Source organism: Bidens hawaiensis, unplaced genomic scaffold (genome assembly GCF_021521415.1).
Source record: "Bidens hawaiensis isolate Kalapana, Puna unplaced genomic scaffold, B.hawaiensis_p1.1 tig00000097_1, whole genome shotgun sequence".
In the NCBI taxonomy this organism is placed as follows: Eukaryota; Viridiplantae; Streptophyta; class Magnoliopsida; order Asterales; family Asteraceae; genus Bidens; species Bidens hawaiensis.
Window position 1 is genome coordinate 6385685 of NW_027491017.1, and position 7839 is coordinate 6393523.

The window sequence follows — 7839 nt, forward strand, 5'->3', positions numbered from 1 at the left end:
CACATTCCTCGACTACTTTTCCATCCCTGCATCTTCAAATTCAATAATCGGCTCACTAAATTGTGACTGACTCATTAAACCAAACTGAATTCCATCTAAAGATTGTTGGGTCGGAAATGGGGCATTTGGATTTGTATCATGGTGGATACGTAACCAATCAAACAATATCTAGTCTGGATCTGATATTTGCTCAATGAATTCACCGGATGAGTTTTCATAACCTAGAAGATTCCCCCTTAAATCAAACGTAACCGGTGTTTCACTCGATTTTTTCTCTTTACAATCCAAAATACTCTTTATCTCTATTCGCCAAATGGTGTAACATTTTTGTTCTTTGAATCCATTCACGTAAGTCTCCATTACTGCAAACTTAAATAGAAACGGATCACGGGCACCGGATAGTAGTAGACGAAAATTAATTAAAGCTAAAACTAAACTAAAAGTATACAATTAATAATAAGATAAAATAAAAGGTAAACTAACTATATTAATCTAGATATATGCGAAAAATACAAAATACAAATCCCCAAACTCAGGTCCTTCTCTAACCGCCTCAAACCGTGTCCCCGACAACGGCGCCAAAAACTTGATGCGCGAAAAGCTATATATAAATACTAATAACTAGTGCTTCGAAATTCAACACTAAGTCTTAAATTTATAAAATCAAACAATCCTAAATAAGCTTCACACAAACGGCAAGTTTACCGGTCGCGTAGCAGCACAGTCTAGTGAAAGTCTGGATGTCGAACACAAAGACACGTGAGAACGACTCAGATAATTAACACTAATCTAAGTCCTTCCTAAATAATATATTTGTTTAACTTATTTATTTAAACTAACAATCTTAACTAACTTAACTTAACTAACTATGAAACTTAATGGATTTAACAATAATAAGAAAACGAATCACCTAGGTAGGATGACTTGACGGCTATAAGATGACACGGGTGCTAACATGTGGTTGAAACCAGGGTTCTAAAGATGGGCTTACATAGGTGAGGTCGAGGAAACTGGATCCCTACGATTAGTTTTACTAGAAAACCCTAACAACATTTAGATAGCTTTTAATTCATGGTTGTTAATCTACGTACCCTAATAACTTATCACTTGGTCCATGTCTAAGTTACAGTTCTCACTAAGGCTCGAGCTAATTACAAACCTAGTAGAAGAGGGGTAATTCAATATTAAAGTCAAATTAACTCAACTTACAAACTAACCTAGTCAACAGCTGGAAAACCGCACGTGGTCTCGCAACGACTAACCAAATCAACTAAACCAGCAAGATAAGCCGACACCTAAGGTTTTGGTCCAACTCAAAGGTGGTGAACCTACTGACTTTAATGATCCAAGAAACACAAACCCTAATGGCATGCCTACCACAATCAATCAACACAAAAAGTATTAACCGAAACATGAAATTAACGCGTACACGAAACTAATTCATGCAATAATCAACCAAACGGGACACATGCAACCTGAGATACGTCTATGGAAGCAGGTATACACAGAATAATATCACAAAATATGAACTTTACAATAGAAAAAAAAATCAACCACTTGTTAAGCACCCTAAACTAGTTAATTTAGACCGTTAAACATCAAACCTAGGTGATTCAAACAAGTTTAGCCAACCATAATGAATGAACAGCAGGTAATAATTATAATTAAACTCAAAGTATCCATTACAAATTTATTGGAACTTGTTTCAAAGTCTAAAACTCAAAAACGAACTCACAAGCGTTAAAATAGGCAAAACCGACAACCGGTTGATGAAACACCGAACCGACTGCTTCTCTTCTTCGTAAACTCGTATGAAACTGATGTGGGATGGCTGGAATGATGATTAAATCGTTCATAGGGTTTATTATCCTTAAATAGATCTCTAAACTTACTCAACAAGTCAAAATAAGTCAAAACCTAAGCCCACAAGCCCATTAAAGGACAAAACAGTTTGCTTGATTTAGGGCCACATCTAGGGCATGAGGGAGCCGCATAGCGCGACCTTGGACCCCCACCTTGGTCGCTTGCTGCAGTCAGGCCTTCGGGTCATCGTTTTTCCATTTCTGCCTCGTTAAAACTAGTATACGCGTTTCGTCTTCGATACAATCTTCGTTAAGCTTCGTTTCTTCTTCTTATGACTCGTTTTCCATGCACTTCAACCATGGAACCTACATCAATTAACAATATGTAACTTTAAACATAAAACAAGTGCACCAATGGGGTAAAAAGCTATATATTTTGCACCACGTCAAACACCAAACTCAATGATTTGCATAAATTTTTATGCGACGCTTTTTTCTGTTTATATTGCTAATAGGAAAACAAATTACATAATCAGGAGAACAAGTGCTTGAGGGCTTATATAGTACCGTGAAACAAAAATTAAGTTAAGCCAAAATTCAAATACATAGTATAATACATAACAAAAGGTTAAGCTCTCCCTTGCCACCCCATGCACGAGTCTTGGAAGAACCAGATTCATCTTTTAAGTGTTGCATTACGCTCCACAATATCATAAAAAAGCAGGTTAAGCTCTCCCTTGCATCCTTGCCAACGTAAGACCAACACAAATATCAACAAAATCCTTATCAATGAAATCCGTGGAGAACACTTGCAGCCTGTCGGCAATATTTCTAGAAATACATTGTGCGACGAACAACCTCCTAAACGGTTCGATCCGTTCTGAAAGTGGTTTCACATTCAGAAAAAAGTTATCCGTTTGTGCTGTCAACGTATGCTCCACCCTGTAAAAGTAACATCGGGAACTCACCGGTGGCTGTTGACGTAGGTGGTTCATATTGCTCTCAAATTTGTTCGCTGGCAAGTCGGTGTTGGTCCAGTTATCTTGTAAATAACCCGAACTCCATAACAGGCTACCCGGTCTTGGCGGGTCGGAATTTCGAGGCTTCCAGATGCATATTATTCGTTTGGGTAGAATCTCCGCCACCGTCTTTTGAAATACTTGATCATCTTGATGGATCAAGTATTCTCCAAGTTGTTGCTCCAGATAGTTCTCGAATCCGGGCGGGTCGGTGTGCTTGTATTCAGTTCGGATCTCAAGAATTATGAGTTCGGACTTTGTTTCGGAAAGAAACCTTTTGACATCGTTGATCACGACGTCAATACCGTAGGAGACGATTACATCGTGGCAGACGTTCCTGTCTCCGTTGACCCGAACGTCGAGACATCGGGTGCCAATTGCGAGTTGTTCGTAAATGGACTTGTATTGACATTCAGCGAGTCCTCGGGTAACTAGTGGAATCCCGATCTGATTGGTGGCGGAATCATGGATTCCTGGCCACACAATCTGGTTCAGCTTCAACTTCCGCGGGTTAAGGCCGGAAATCCAGTTTTTCCGGTCGGCGGGGTGGTGGTCAGAGCCGGGAAAGCTGCTGCCGGACCTCCGCTCTGGTTCCCATAATCTTCCTTTCTCCTAAGCGAGGATTCTCTCGCGTTGGATTGTGTTAAATATATCCATGATCTCTTGCCTATATAGATATAACAATCAACAAAGATTTTTATACGTTCAATTGAATATATATGTTTACCTTCAAGAAACGATTTGTTAAACCATATCCAATATGAACATTTGATAATCTCTATAAAAGTATGTTGGAATATCGTATGCCCGAGACACATAATTAGGTTAATGTGGCTAGGTGTGTTTGATCCAAGTCGGGTCATACCCAATAACGAGTTAGACACACACCAATTATGTATTTGTTAAGATAAGATCTATAAGACAAATACAGAACACGACACATTCAGAAAATCGGGTTTCTGAATACTTTCTTGAAAGTGTTAAATAAATTAATTGGTTAATTTATTTATTCAAATAATTATTATTGGAATGATTATTTAACTATATGTTCTTTTGTAAAATGGTTTATAAAAGATGGGGTGTTTATATATTTTATAAAGTATAAAATAAATAAATAAATAAAAAATATATATATATATAATTTTGGGGCCGGTTTTGGGTGGGCCCCACACCCCAAAGTTTTGGTCAAAAATCTTGTCATGGATATGGTAGAGATGGAGTGATCCTTACTTAACCAAGACCTAACCAAAGATATGATCATATTATATATATAGTATGAAAAAGACTTTCAAGAGATATATATATAAAAAACCACAAGTCTTTCTTTCTTTCTTGGTTCTAGCTTACGGCCAAGATCAAAAAGGAGGCTCGGGTCTCGGTTTTTCGTGTTCAAGCTCCCTAACATAGCTCGGTGTGTGTTGGAGGCTCGGGGTATATTCTGTTTGAGGATTTTCCCTTTGAAAGTCTAGCATCAACATCATCATCTTCTTCAACATCAACTACATCTCTTAAAGGTTTAAGAATGTAAGTTTTACAAGCTTTGATAGTTTAGTTTTCCCGTATCATTTGATCCTTGCTTCGGGTTTCTAATAAATAGATTATTGGTAATCTTATAACATGAATAAATTAGGTTGTTCATGTACACATTTCCTATAAACTTGTAATATATACATATATAAACACATGGATACATATGTTTAGTTTGTTTATATCACGCTTCCGCCTTAATTGTGACTAGTTAAATGGTTAACTAAGTTTAAAATATCCATAGAAACCCAACAAAGTATACAGAGATAATTATGACCGCGTCAAAACAAGTATTAAATAATTGTTGACAATTTGTTGTAGTATGGTAGTTAGTCTACACGAAGCGTCCTTTATATAGACCTAGGTTAAACTGATAGTTTCACTAAACTCCCTAACGTTTCAAGACCTTACCTCAATTAGTCGTTATAATCATCACTTTTACCAATTACAAGCTGACCTCTTTGTGTATGAACCTGTAACTTTAATATATGTATATATTCACGCATCACTTTCTCTGTAGAACAAAAAAAATGTTGTGGCAGGACTATTTACTTCCGGGCTCTAGAGAGGAGTCGGATAAAGGTATCCTCAACTGGCAACTATGCCAAGTGTAATTAATCTTTATTTCCGATGTCACTTTTGAAACTGCCTTATACAAAAAATAAGTCACGCCATTTATGAGGTTGGCAAAATTAAATTGAGTGTAGCAAGTTATGATTCCAAAGTATATATGACATGTTGAGAATTAAAAAAAAATTGAAATTATGTACTTGAAGAAACACTAAGTGACCCTGTACAGATTATAGATAATCTGGGGGTTAAGTAATGTTTCCCACGGATGAGGTCTAGCTGAGAAGGCTGTTCTTCAGGAGACCTGCAAAACAAACACCGTAAGCTCGTCACTGAGAAGGGGGGGGGGTTCCTCCTTGTGACCACCCTCCGGCGTGAGAATCAGACTAGGTTGCTCTGAATATAAGTGTATATTAAGAGATTGCTAGATAACTGGATAGCAGATGATCTTACCATTCCAAGATATTGGAGTATTTATAGCCGAAGGTAGGTTTCCAAGAAGGTACAGCCGGCTGAATAGTATTCCTGTTCAACCAACAGTGGACTATGCACAGGCCATACTGGTTGGTGGGTAGGTTACGGCCAACAGTAACAAAGTCGGCTGCACTATTCCACCAACTGTAGTTTATGCACGTCCCACTTACTGTGGATTGTACGCAGGCCATGCTGGTTGGTGAATAGGTTACGGCCAACAGTAACACTATTCCACCAACTGTAGGCCGCGCATGCTCCTCAGTAAGGGTTGGTGAGTAGGCAGCGGCTAATAGTGACAAACAGTACTAGAGGGTGCTCCTCCTCGCCCTGTTGTCGATGAGCTGTCACCCTGTGATTGGCTCATGGGCTGTTCTGGTCAGATCGTCTGTCCTGTCCATACCTTGGTAGGCATGGTACAAAAGATCTTTCAGAATCAGACTGGCTCATTTAGGCGGGATTGTTCCCGCCTTGCTCATTTCTTCATGTGACTACTGAAGTAGCTAGTGTCTTGTGCGTGTAGCCCTGCTGTCTGCGGGTAGCCTTCCCTGATGGCTTGTATCCGCAACTGCGGGAACAGGCGGGGTACTTCACCATTGGGAGGCTTTCCCTGCGTGTTCAGCTTGTGTACTGCGCGTAAGATCCTATGAGCATGGTGGGTCCTGCGGGGGCAGATGGCCTTTGCGCAGACGTCCCTGTTCAAGGTGAGTCTTGCGGGACCAACTGATCTCTGCTGGGACCTACCTCTTCAAGTCCCCCCAGTCCAATGTTCTTCTCATGAATGTTTAATAAAGTGAGGTGAACTTTTGGACTAATGTCACTTGCGAAGGGGTTTTGAAAAGGGGTTTCTAGTTTTAAGGTTCTCCGTGGGGATTCTTCCCGCGGGTTTCCTAATGTCACTTGCAAAAATTCCCGATTTTTTTGCTTGATCTTTGGGTATGATGCGGGTAGGTATGTAACTTTCTCGCAAGTCAGGAGCGTTGAGTCTCACTTGTGTGGATTCTCCTTGAGGTTTTAGTGGTTTTGAACATAGTGATCAATTATGTTTAAACCACCAATTCCATCCTGGAGCCTCAAACAATGTATTTCTCGACGTTCCCGCTCTGCGGGGATGTTATTTCCGTTTCCACAAGCATTGCCCAGAAGATCCTTCCTGGTTTCAATTCCCCGCCGGGCGCTAGGTATGTTAAGGGTTTTGCCTTAACACTGTACCCGCGCTCGTCTTACGGTTACTTTACTTTCAAGGTACTCCTGGCGTCAATTCCCTGCGGGTGCTAGATACGCGAAGGGTTTTGCCTTAACACTGTATCCGCACCCGTCTTATAGTTACTTTGTTGCCGGGGTATTCTTGGCTTCAATTCCCTGCGGGTGCTAGGTATGTGGAAGGTTTTGCCTTAACACTGTACCCGCATCCGTCTTATGGTTACTTGGTTGCCAAGGTAAGGGGTATTTTCCCGCTTACCTTTGAATCTTTTTGAATTTTGAATTTTGAAATTCGAAAGGTTGGTGAGGATAAGAACAGTCCAAACATCTGAAACGCCGTGTGACGGTTTCTTCTGACTGTGTCAGGTCGTGCAGGAAGTTATGGTGACGTGACAGAACATGGTCATTCCAGTCGCTTTTTCAGGCGCGTGGGCATGATTTTTCGGGCGCGTGGCCGCAAAATTACTGGCACACGTCCTTTCAGCAGCTGTTGCCAGCTTGCTTTTTGCCACGTGTCATAGTTTCATTGCACCCTTGATTTCTCTCTCATCCGCATTAAATTCACCGCATTAATTGCGATTACTATATAAAGGGGGAGAGGGTTATTTGCAATTCACACTTTTCACTCTTCTTCTTCTTAGTGATTTCCGGCAAATACTCCCCTTTTTCAGGCAAGCATTTTCCCGAAATCACTCTTCTTTCTGCAATAATGTCCTCTCGTGATGCTGAAGCTATAGCTGACGACAGGGGTACTGCTGGTGAGTGCCAGTGTGCTCTGCCCGGCGATCAGTACCGGTATGTTGTCAGGAAGTTCATGCTCGATCATCTCGAGCCTGAGTTTCCTGAATCCCACCAGACCGTGTACGATGCCCCCAGTGGCAAGATCGGGGTTTATGCTGCATTTTTTGTCTATGGGAATCTTAGATTCCCATTGACAAAATTTGTTTACCGTGTCCTTGAGAGGCACGGTGTCCATTTGACCGAGCTGCACCCCATGGCGATCGCCAAGATTCGCCATTTTGAGTGGGTGTGCCGGATTTTGGGCATCGATCCCCATGTGGACCGCCTGATGACCTTCTATACCTGGAGGTGCATCCAAGGGTGGTACACCCTGACGACCCGTATTAAGGGTCTGAAGATATGCGACACCGAGCGCAGTCTTCGCGCGTGGAAGCAGGAATTCTTCTACATTTCTGCCCGCGCCATCCCCCTTGCCATGAAGTTTAAAAATGGCCAAGCGATACCGA

General features: G+C 41.0%; 1 pseudogene; it reads right to left on the minus strand.

The window, feature by feature from the left end:
* Positions 1-2527: 2527 nt before the first annotated feature.
* On the minus strand, positions 2528-3478 carry LOC143564707 (uncharacterized; annotated as a pseudogene).
* Between the last annotated feature and the right edge of the window lie 4361 nt (positions 3479-7839).